Consider the following 12,125-nt stretch of genomic DNA (forward strand, 5'->3'; position numbering starts at 1 on the left):
TGGGTCCAAACCAATCCCTGGTTATACCTGTTAGGTACAACAGTTGGCCGGGGACCCTAGACTGGGGGCATTCATTCAGTTCCCAGGAAGACACAAATTCATTGTTTTGTAACTTCATTTTTATTCATTGCTGGCTATGAAGCAGAGAGGGAAATGCACCAGGCCCGGTGGTAAGGCTGGGAAGGGGAGGTTAGAAGGAGGCACACAGAACTGTCATTTCATATGAAATCAGCATATCATTTGCTAATTTCCATTCCCATGAACAAACTCCAGCTGGCCTTGCCGGCCCTGGGAACAAGTTGTATTTGGAATGGGAGGTGGCCATCCCAGGGGAACTAACATGTGGGAAAGGACCAGGTTGGACAGGGCAGGCTTCAGTTTTAACATGACTTAACAGGTCAGGTAACAACAAGGATCTCCCATAAATGGTCACCCAACCAGCTGACACGGGGGAAAGGCACAAACCACTGGTTCCTCCTTGGGTTTGGCTTGTGTCCATTACCACAGGGGAAATAAAACCAGTTGTTTTCCTAGTGAAGAGACAGCCTAGGGGTCTGGTTTGGGATTTCCAAGGGAGCCAACAGAAGCTGGCCTTGAACCTGACCCTAACTACTCTTGGCTTCCTGCCTTGAAGCTCATGGGTTGGGCACTGCCTGAGCAGAGAGCAATGGCTGGGAGGGGCTAGCCCCCCCTGCAAAGCAGACCCTACATCTGGGCCAAGCCAAAAGACAGAAATGGTGAACCTCCGGCTCTTGCAATAATTCCCAGCAGGGCTCAAGGCTGCAGCATCCTCATAGTCTTCCGTATCCAGGGGATGAAGGTGGAGACTCTTGTGTACAGAGCGGGTGGGGTCCCCTCCTCAGATCCCCAAGAGACGATGCCCTGGGCTGTTTTCTGTCACACCAGGGGACCCCCAGAGTCACCCTGTGAAATGGAGCAAGAAACAGCTAAAGAACTACAGCACACCCTGGCATCACTAGCAACATCCTAGTTCTCCATTCATTTGTACAGCATTGAGCGCAGTGGGGCTTGACCTCTGATCTTCTCTTTGAGGCCCAACCGCAACCCCAACAGCCTTATTAATAACAAAAAATTGTCAAGGGAGCTTGAAGGCAGGTGGAGATTTACCTTGAAAGAACTTTTGCCCTTCTCTGGGTCCCCCATACACATCATCGTGGAGGGGTTATATCATGGTATATTACATCAGGATCCCTCAGACACGCAGCATCTGGCATCACCACCACATCCGCCTCCTGAAGTGTGTCCGAGCTCAGATTATTGTGTGCACTGGTCCGGCCCCAGCCTGCAACGCTACACAGGGTGCCTGGACGCATTCATTGATGGGCCATGGGGAGGGGAATGAGCCTGACATACTCTTTGAGATGTGCTTTGTGCTCCAGCTACAAACAGAAAAGGACACAAGGACAAGGATGAATATGAGGGTCAGAGCCAATGATGGGCAGAGACATATGAACCCAAGGAGAAAGAACCTAAAGCCAGTGCATGGCCATGAGGTCACTGGGGGGGGAGCGATGTGATGGAGCGGTACCTGCAGCAGTGTGAGGTCACTGGGGGTGGGGTGATGGGATGGGGGCGATACTTGCAGCAGTGTGAGGTCCCTGGGGGCGGAGTGATGGGGTGTGGGTGGTACCTGTAGGAGTGTTAGGTCACTGGGGACACAAGATTGGGATGGGGGTGATGCCTACAGCAATGTGAGATCTTTTGGGGGGGTGGGGATGGGATAGAGACTGTACTTTCAGCAGCATGATGTCATTATTATGGGTCTTGTTGTCATAATCCTGGTGGGGTATGCATGCCTCACAGGGATCACTTGTTGGCTCTGTTCCTGTTTGGTAATGTCATGGGCTCCCAGGATGACAGTAATCTTGCTGCAAAAACCGAGAACAACATGTGGGTTGTAGGGGCTAGAACATATATATGGGATGGGATGGGCACATGTGGGTCTGACACAGGAATGAGGCAACTAGGATGACAGGGCAGCCTGGGGTTTAAAGAAGTGATTTCAGACTCAGCTCCCAGCCAGTAAAAAATGTAAAATACCCATTGACACATTGCTGTGTCTGATCCAGACCCAGGACTGGAGACTGGTTGTCTGGGGGGCTGGGGAATGGGAGATGAGACCTTTTCCCTCTAGCAGAGCTGGCTTCGTGTGATGCAGTAGGGACTGTCTGTGTGGGGAGTGGGAGAGCAGGAGAGGACTTTAGGGGATGGACAATGCCAGGGCCTGTAACCTGAGCTAGGTAAGGGAGGGGAAAGGTCAACATCTTTGCCCGGGAAGGGGACAAAGGAAGGGGGTGGCAGGAGGGAAGCAGTTTAAGTTTGGGCTTGGGGCTGGATGGGTGGAATTCAGGGTATCCTAGCTAGGATCCAAGCACCCTGAAAGCCCAGAAGGACTCGGTGGAGGGGTCCTGACTGTGCCTGCAAGCCCTGCTGTAACCTGTGTTCCTGTTGTCCAATAAACCTTCTGTTTTACTGGCTGGCTAAGAGTCACTGTGGGTCCCAGGAAGAGGGGTGCAGGGCCGGACTCCCCCACACTCCGTGACACTTCGATTCATCTTGAGAGAGAGACTGGCTTGCTCAGGTGGGCTGGGGCATGGCACAAGGTCCTTTCCCCTACGGCAGGCACTGGCTCCAGCACAAAGCGTCTGCCCAGAGGTGTTGGGGTCCCAGCCTGTGTCTTTACCAGCCCTTGTGCTGTCCCACAAGCAGCTTCACTCCCTATTGTCCTCCCAGCCCCTGGGTCTCAGTTTCCCTTACCCCTGTGATCCCTCCTGGCTAGATCCAAATAGGGGTCCATGCCCAGACCCCACAACCCAAAAACTTGCAGAGCTTTCCTGGGGCTGTGAGAAGCTCACTGCCCCGATCTGGGCAATGGATCAGACCCCAGCTGCTCTCACTGGCTGTAGCTCCATTGATTTACACAGCATTGGTGCTGGACCATGGTTTGCAGAGGTCCCTGAGAGACACGCCGACGCCCCCTGAGCAGATCAGACCCCTGAGCTCTGCTCTCCCATCCTCTCCTACTAACTGCTCCTTCCCAGCAACTATGTTGGTGCCAGAGCTCCTGGCTCACCCATGACCTGCTAACCCTGACCTGCCCCGACATCCCCAGCACAGAGGCACTTACTCTCCATTGCAGTGAGCTGCCGTCAGCACGAAGTTCTCCAACAGCAGGAACCCTCCACATAAGGAGCTATTGTCTCCATGTTGTATATATAGATAGGCCATGTAGGGTCTGGAGTGGGGCTTGGCTTCCCGGCCCCAGATGATCTCACCTGGTGGGAGACCAGGTTCATGTAAAGAGCCCCATTTTCTCCCTGGGCCAGGCTGGGACTGAGCTCCTCATCCTGAAGGAGGGTCACCACAGTCTCAACCCACCTCCTGTGATGTTTTCCTGTGGGGGGATCCCTATGCCTGGAATTCTGCCCCATGCTCTGCTCTGCCCCAGACTGAACACTCCATGGGGCTGGGGGTAAATCTACAGCTCTGACGTCTCTGGGTGGTGAATCAGTGGCAAACATACCGGGACTGGGTCAGCAATTGCTCTGCCTTGAGTTAACGGATTTGGAAGGCAAAGTCAATCAGAAAACCACTGACATGTCCCCTGCTGATGTTTCACCTTCTCCATCAAGCCACAATGACAAGCCAGGGCTGCTCCAAAGCTGGTCCACCAAATTCTTTTTCAACAGAAAATTGGGTTTTCTAGATAATGAAAAGTTTCTTAGAACATCCCTCTTCTCCTCAACATTTTGGCATTTTTCTTGGAAATCTGATTATTTCCCCCAGTTTTTGGCACTTTTCAGCTGAATATTTGTAAATTTTTGGTTGCCAATTTTGCCAGAGCAGGGGTAGTTAATTATTTTTGTCAAGGTCCAAATTTCTTGGTCAAGGTATAATCAAGGATAGACTCCACAGAACACAATAATAAAAAGCCAACAATAATGATGATAATAATAAGTAAATAAGAAAATTTTGGGGTCCATTCAAAAGTGTCTGGCAGTCCAGATTTGATCCACAGTCCACCTATTGATTAACTCTATGTGAGAGAGTAAGAAGGAGTGGCAAGGTTTGCAATAGTAACATGCTAACTCCCATCTGTTTATCCCCACTTCCTTCCCTACCCCTGACCCATTACTGCTTTCGTTTCTCCAGATGTTTGTCAGCTTTCCAAGATCTAAGGCAAGATTATATGCACACCTGGCCAGCAAATTTGAACTAAATACTGATCCCCTAGACAAGCATTGGGAGGAGGAACAAGGCCAATTATTTTCTGCTAATCAAATTGAAACAAATCGTAGCCAGTTCTCCGAACTGCTCCTTGGAGCTACATTTATGATTAATTCCACAGGTTCAAAACAGATGCTACTAAGTCAGACAAATATTGGTGCTGTAATGTGGCAGGTGCTAATTTAACCATATGCTTTGGGAAGGCACCTAGATGCTTTGGGTGGAACTAAATTGGAGATTTTTTTTTCCCATTCAAATAAAATTAAACATATATTTTTTAACCCAATGGGTGTTAATTGGAAGAGGAACAAATCTGAAAGACTCTGGCTAAGCAGAGCACTAACAGTGGTGGAAAAATTAGTCTCACAAAAACAGAAATCCAAAAAAGCGATCAGCAATCAAAGATTGGACCATAGACACCCTAAGCTTACAGATAACGTCTCAAGCCTAGCTAAGGTGAGTAGCAAATACTTAATATCTTATGAGAAATTTTTGTATTATGAGGAGTTTGTGTATATTTTGTTGTTTGTTTCTGCACTTTCTCTCTCTGTCTTTTTAAAAAATTAATAAAAAGTTAATAGAAAAAAAGCCTAACTTTGAGGGCTTTTAATGAAAAGTCAAAATTTTCCATGGAAAAATAAAAGCCTCTCGGACCAGTTCAGAACAAGTCTCAAGTCACATGGGTCTCCGGGCATAAAATAAAATCTAGACAATTGATGTAAAGACATCTGGGTGGAGGAGACAGAAGGGCAGGGAAAGAGCCAGTGAAGCTGAAGGACAATGTTATCACAAGGATAAAAGGGGATAGTGGAAATGAGAAAGTTTCTGATCACCAGAAGGATGTAGGATTTAGGAACTGTGGAACTGCACCATTTGCTTTAACCCCGGGCAGCCCGGCCCCCGCTATGCAGGTGCTCGTATGGGTAGACCCACCTCTGGTTCTGTGCGGTTAGCTGGCCACTGGGAATTTCCAGTGCTATCAGTCAAGTTTAAATCACAGGCAGAGCTGAACCAGTTGAGTTACAGATGTGGTTTAAAATCAGTTTAGTTTAACCAATGCAAGTCTGTGTGTAGCTCACACCTGATCGTTTTCAGCGATGACTTAGTAATGTTAATTTGGCATACAAATCAATTAAGGTGTTTGAAAATCTGTTGCTGTTATTTGAATATGGTGCAACCAACCTAGATCAGGGACCCCCTTGCGCCAGGTGCTGCACAGACCCCAACCAAGATCAGCGCCTCTGTTGTGCCAGGTGCTGCACTGAGTCTGGCGGAGATGAGGGCCCATTGCGCTGAGCACTGCCAAGACCCTGACCAAGATCAGGGCCCTGTTGTGCCAGGTGCAGCATGACCCCTTCCCTAAACAACTTCAGTGTAATGTGACAGCACAGACGAAGGAGCTAGAACCCAGGAGTCCTGACTCCCAACCCCCCCCCCACTGCTCTAACCTCTGGATCTCACTCCCAAGCTAGGGATAGAGCCCAGGAGTCTGGGCTCCCAGACCCTACTTAAGATCTCCCTGTGTCTCTCTTCTGCTCTCAGTCTCTCTGTGTGTTCAGGGGGTTTATCTCGGTACCAGCTCTGCCACCCGGGTTCCATTGTCCCCAACTCCAAATCCTTCCCTAGCTGGGTCCTGGGAGCCAGCGATCGCCCTGGCAGAAGTATCTGACTCTGGGGAGGAGCCAGGATTTGCAAACAGCCCAGAGAGCTGCCAGCTTCATTCCCCACAATCCCTCATCCCCCAACACTCACCAGCCCCAGCGCCGGAGGGCAGCAGAAAGGCCGCGGGCAGCAGGATCAAGATCAGCATGGTCACCATCTAGGGAAAGCAACAGTGCTTGTGCCTCAGCCCTGGGGGATTTATAGAGCCAGCAGCAAACCACAGATCACATACGCTCTCCCATTGTGGTGAGCTGGGACCACTCAGGGGCCCTCAGAAACCTCAGCATCACATCGCCCACACATGGGGGGCACAAGAGAGGGAGCTGGTGGCTGGAAAACAACCTCCCTCTGGGGAAGGAGCCCCGGTGAATGCCACTCTGTGTCAGGGCGTCTCTGCCCCCTGTCCCAGAGCATCTGGGATCAGGACCCCCTGGGGCCTGCCTGGAGTCCAGCACACCTGGGGCCAAGTTCATCTGGATCTCATCATCTCCTCCCTCCAACAGCTCAGCTGGTGGGGAGTGTGGCCAATGCTGATTCACCTCCTGGCTTGGATCTGCTCCCCACTTCCTCTCCAGTGTGTCTTTCAGAGCAGCAGCTGAAGATAGGGTCCTGCTGTGGGTTCCTGGAGCCCAGCCACAGAGCCCACGGCAGACATTCTCCCAGAGGCTGGGGAGCATGTATCCCTCAAGGACCTGGGGCAGGACAGATATCATGGGGATGGGCAATGGGTAAGACCCTGAAAAGCCAGCACAGGAGCTGTGTTTCTGTGAGCCTGCCCCATGACAGGCATGGTTGAGTAAAGAGTAAACGCTCCACCAGGGCCAGCGCTTCCATATAGGCGACCTAGGTGGTCGCCTAGGGCACCAGGATTTGGGGGAGGGGCAATTCGGCGGCAGGGTGGTCCTTCCGCACTCCGGGTCTTCAGTGGCAATTCTGCTACGGGTCCTTCACTCGCTCTGGGACCCACCGCCGAAATGCCCCGAAGACTGGGAGCGCGGAAGGACCCCCTCGCAGCAGAATTTCCACCAACAACTGGGAGCACGGAAGAACCCCGCCTATGGCGCCAAAAACCCTGGTGCCGCTCCTGCGCCCCACACAACAAGGCTGACCGCTAGGAAATGTGACCTTGGCTGTCCAGACATTTGAATCTCTCACACACCTACAATTCTCGGCCCCAGGAAGCGGTTTAAAATCACCCTGAGACCCTGACCCCATTTCTCCATCAATTTTTGAACCCCCCTGAAATGGCTCTGTGTTTTTTGTTAAGTTCCAGCATCAGAAGTCACAGGATCACCTGTAAATCTCACCTTCTTGTGTGGTAAAATTGGATGTTTCAAGTGTATGAACCTGTGGAGAAGACCTTGAAGAAGAGACCCCTAAATGCATAAAGCCACCTGGCCTTCTCCTCACCTGTCCCACTCCCTTATGGTACCTCTATGCCCCATAAACAGCACCCACAAAGTGTGAGAACCTCCCTTTATCTCCCAGGGGACCTTCTCCAACCCCTCATGAGTGGCATCTTCATGGCCGGTCTAAGGAGGGAGCAGTGCTTCTACCTGGGCCCAGGGGGTTTGCAGCCCCAACTGAGTGGGGACAGGATAGGGGTCAGGTTCCCAGTGTGTAAGTGGGTGCTAGGCTGTCCCAGGGCCTGTACACCCAGACACATGAGAGGGAGAAAGGAGTCCAGGACTGGGATGGGGCAGGGTGTTGCAGGTCAGGGCTGAGAGTCACCGGCAGAGATGACCCATGCTCATGGAAAGGGGGAGGGGGCAGAATGAGGGCAGTGGTTTCAGCGATGTTACTGAGCATGCTCAGTCCATGTGAGACTGCTCAGTACAAGCCATGCAGCAAATCTAGGGGTGGGGGAAATCTGACCCCGCATTCCCCTCCCCCCCACACACAGTACTTCTGGCCCACACTGGCAAGACTATTAGAAGGCTACATCTTTGTCTGCTAATTTGTCATGTCTTTGCTCCCCATTTGCTGAGTCATTTCCTTTTACTTCCGATTGTCAGGAACTTTTCAAGACCAGCTTTGTTTTCTCGGTTTGATGTGTCATATCTGCCTGGCCCCCTGTCTGGCTGGGCTCCAGATAATGAGCAATGGAGAAGGAAGCTCAGAGGATTTAACCTCAGAAGACATTTCATAGACTAGAACCATAGCGATATCAGGGTGGAAGGGAACTCGAGGTGGTCAACCTGATTCAGCCCCTTGTTGTGAGGCAGGACCATGTCAACCTAGACGATCCCTGACAAGTGTTTGTCCAACCTGGTGTTAAAACGCTCCATTGATGGGGATTGCACAACCCCCCTTGAGATCTGACCCTAGACATTAATTCCATTTAAGGTTAAAAAGATTTTCCTAACAACTAACCTTGCTGCAGATTAAGCCCATCACTTCTTGTCCTGCTTTCAATGGACATGGAGGACCACTGACCCCTGTCCACTTTATAACATATTGGGAGATTGTTCTAAGGTCCCCTCTCAGCCTCCTCTTCTATAGACTAAACATACCTAGTTTTTTTCACCTTTCCTCTTAGCTCAGGTTTTCTAAACCTTTGATCATTTTTTGTTGCTCTCCTCTGGAGTCTCTCCAATCTCTTTACTTCTCCCCTAATGTGTGGCACCCAGAACTGGACACAGTACTCCAACTGAGACCTCACCAGTGCCGAGTAGAATGGAACAATTACCCCTGTTTCTTACATATGAAACTGCTGTAAGCACCAACCCTTCTGGGTTTCTTGATTTCTTTGAAGATTCTGTTGCACTAAATCCATCATACACAGTAAATTCTCCTTAAACAGATGACATATTCCCCTACTGGAAGTCCTCTTTCCTCAGCACTGCCCTCCCTAGACCCTTGAATCAAATTGTGGGTCCCCTTACTCAGGGCCGGTGCAAGGAAATTTCGCTCCCTGGGCGAAACTTCCACCTTGCACCCTCCACCCAGCTAACCCTGCCCCCCCCACGGCAGCTAACTCAGCCCCACACCCGGGGAACCCCCCCACAGCAGCTAACCCTCCCCGTCCCCCCATGGCAACTAACCCCACCCAGGGAGACTCCCCCTGTCCCCCCACAGCAGCTAATCCCACCTGGGGAGACTTCCCTCCCCGCCACGGCAGCTAACCCTGCCTGGGGAAACTTCCCTCTGCCACAGCAGCTAACCTTGCCTGGGGAGACCTCCTCCTGCAGAAGCTGACCCTGCCTGGGTAGCTCACCCCAGCGCACCTCGGCTCCGCCTCTTCCACTGAGCACGCCAGCGCTGCTCTAATTCTCCTCCCAGGCTTGCGGCGCTGATTGGAGGAGACTTAGAGCTGGGAAGTGTGCTCAGCAGAAGAGGCAGAGTGGAGGTAAGCAGGGGCGGGGAGCTGTTCCCCTGTGCGCTCCCCCTTGTTACTGCGGGCAGCCCTCCCCGCACGCCCCCCCCCGCGCACCCTCCCACCCAACTCACCTCCACTCCACCTCCTCGCCGGAGGGAACTTTTAAGCACCTCCAACCACTAGGTGCCCTAGGCGGCCGCCTAGTTTGCCTAAATGGTTGCACTGGCCCTGCCCTTACTTGCCTCCCATACAGGAGATCAAAGTGGGGCAAAGCCGATAGTTCCATGGGGAACACTTCTGTAGGCATATAGAACATAAGGGAGACACACGTCCCAGTTATTCTCATGCCTGGAGACATACATTCTTAGCATAGCTTTTAAAGTTTCATGAAATCGTTCCACAAGCCCATCAGTTTTTGTATGCTGGGGAGCAGCCTTTATTTGCTTTACTATAATTACCATAACTTTTTAGAGACTGCAGACATGAAATTTGCTCCACCTTCCGTCTAGATTTCTCTGGGATCACCTGGGTGTGGGGTCCCCTTCTAGAATCCCAGAGATGATGCTCAAAGCTGTTTCTCCACACACTAGGGGGCCCTCAGAGTCGCCCTGCAAAATAAAACAGGCCGCAGATGGCAAACAGCTCAGTGAGTCATTCCTGATGATGCAGAGCTCAGTGACATATGTTTCAAAACCTAATGCTGTCCTCCAACATGTTAGCAGCCCCTCCCAGCTTCGTGTCATCCACTCGATCATCCAAGCCCTTAATTAAAAGATTGCACAGTAGCAGACCCAGGACTGACCACTGCAGGACCCGACTAGAGCTATTCTCCCAGTTTGACGCACTACCACTGATAGTTTTGAGTTCACTTTTTCAACCCATTTTGCCATCACCTTATGGTAATTTCCCTAGTTACTTATGAGAAACTCTTGTGGCACTATATTAAAAGCCTTACCAAAATCAAGATCTGTTGTGTCATAGAATATTGGGGTTAGAAGAGACATCAGGAGGTCATCTAGTCCAATCCCCTGTTTAAAGCTGGACCAACACCAACTACATGATCCCAGCCAGGGCTTTGTCAAGATGGGCCTTAACAACCACTAAGGATGGAGATTCCACCGCCTCCCTAGGTAACCTATTCCACTGCTTCATCACCCTCCTAGTGAAGTAGCGTTTCCTAATATCCAACCTAGACCTCCCCCCTACACTGCAACTTGAGACCATTACTCCTTATTCTATCAACTCCCACCACTGAGAACAGCCTAGCTCCATCCTCTTTGGAGCCCCCCTTCAGGTAGTTGAAGGCTGCTATCAAATCCCACCTCACCCTTCACTTCTGCAGACTAAACAAGCCCAGTTCCCTCAGCTTCTCCTCATAAATCATGTGCCCCAGCCCCCTAATCATTTCCGTTGCCCTCCGCTGGACTCTCTCCAATTTGTCCTCCTCCCTTCTGTGGTCAGGGGAACCAAAACTGGACTCAGTACTCCAGGTGTGGCCTCACTAGTGCTGAATAGAGGGGAATGATCACTTCCCTCAATCTGCTGGCAATGCTCCTACTAATACAGCCCAATATGCCGTTGGCCTTCTTAGCAACCAGGACACACTGCTGACTCATATCCAGCTTCTCATCCAATATAATCCCCAGGTCTTTTTCTGCAGAAATGCTGCTTATCCAGTTTTTCCCCAGCCTGTAGCAGTGCATGGGATTCTTCCTTCCTAAGTGCAGGACTCTGCACTTGTTCTCTTTGAACCTCATCAGATTTCTTTTGGCCATTTCCTCCAATTTGTCTAGGTCACTCTGGACCCTCTCCCTACCCTCCAGCGTATCTACCTCTCCCCCTAGTTTAGTGTCATCTGAAAATTTGCTGAGGGTGCAATTAATCCCATCATCCAGATCATTAAAAAAGATATTGAACAAAACCAGCTCCAGGATGATACCAGCTACCAAATAGACATCAATATGTCTACTAGTTCCCCCTATTCACTAGGCCAGTAACCCTGTGCAAGAAGGAAATTAGATTCTTTTGGGATAGTTTCTTCTTGACAAACCCATCCTGGCTATTCCTGATGTAAGCAGAGTTAGGATGAGCTCTACCCTGACACCTGATGGAAAGAATTTCAGAGAGTGTATTTGCATAGGCACGCCTTCCCCATCCCATGCTGCCGAGCTGTGGGACTGCTTTGTGACAAATGACTCAGCCTCAATTGGGTAGTACTTGCTAGACAAGGGACATGGGTTCCAAAACCCAGTGAATTGAGAGAGGCTGGGGACAGGTATCTGTGCCTGGTGGTGCAGCCTCCTTGTGGAGCCAGAAGCACCAGTTCCACCCCCTCCTCTCTCCACTGTGGAATGTCAGAGTTGATTTTTTATTCCCTTAAGAATCTAGATACAGGTTACTGAGCTGAACTCACTTTGGGCTAATGGTGCACTAGCACTGGGGCTCCCCTACTATGAGCTGAGATCACTAAGAGTTGAAATCACTAAAGAGCTGAAATTACTGAGCTGAGAGCACTGAGTACTGTGCTAACTAGTGGGGAAGCCTGAAGCTGTACTGCGGAACAGAGCAGCTGGCGGAATGGAGCAGTTTGTGGGGACGGCTGGGGAGGATCACGGGACAGCTGGTGGAGCAGAGTGGCTGGCAGAGCGGAGTAGCTGTGGGACAGGTGGAGCAGCCCATAGAGTGAGCGGAGCTGAGCAGTTTGCAGGGACAACTGGAGCAGCTCACAGGACAGCTGGTGGAGCGGAGCAGCTGGTGGAGCGGAGCAGTTTGTGAGGACGGCTGGAGGAGCAGAGTGGAGCGGCTGGTAAAGCGGAGCAGTTCGTGGAGAAGGCGGAAGCAGAACCCACGGAGAGGCAGGGCAGTTGGCCCCGGACCACGTAAGGTGCCCCTTTCT

General features: G+C 51.1%; 1 pseudogene; it reads right to left on the minus strand.

The window, feature by feature from the left end:
* Positions 1–774: 774 nt before the first annotated feature.
* Positions 775–11,464, minus strand: LOC127031569 (mast cell protease 3-like; annotated as a pseudogene).
* Between the last annotated feature and the right edge of the window lie 661 nt (positions 11,465–12,125).

Source organism: Gopherus flavomarginatus, chromosome 11 (assembly GCF_025201925.1).
Source record: "Gopherus flavomarginatus isolate rGopFla2 chromosome 11, rGopFla2.mat.asm, whole genome shotgun sequence".
In the NCBI taxonomy this organism is placed as follows: Eukaryota; Metazoa; Chordata; order Testudines; family Testudinidae; genus Gopherus; species Gopherus flavomarginatus.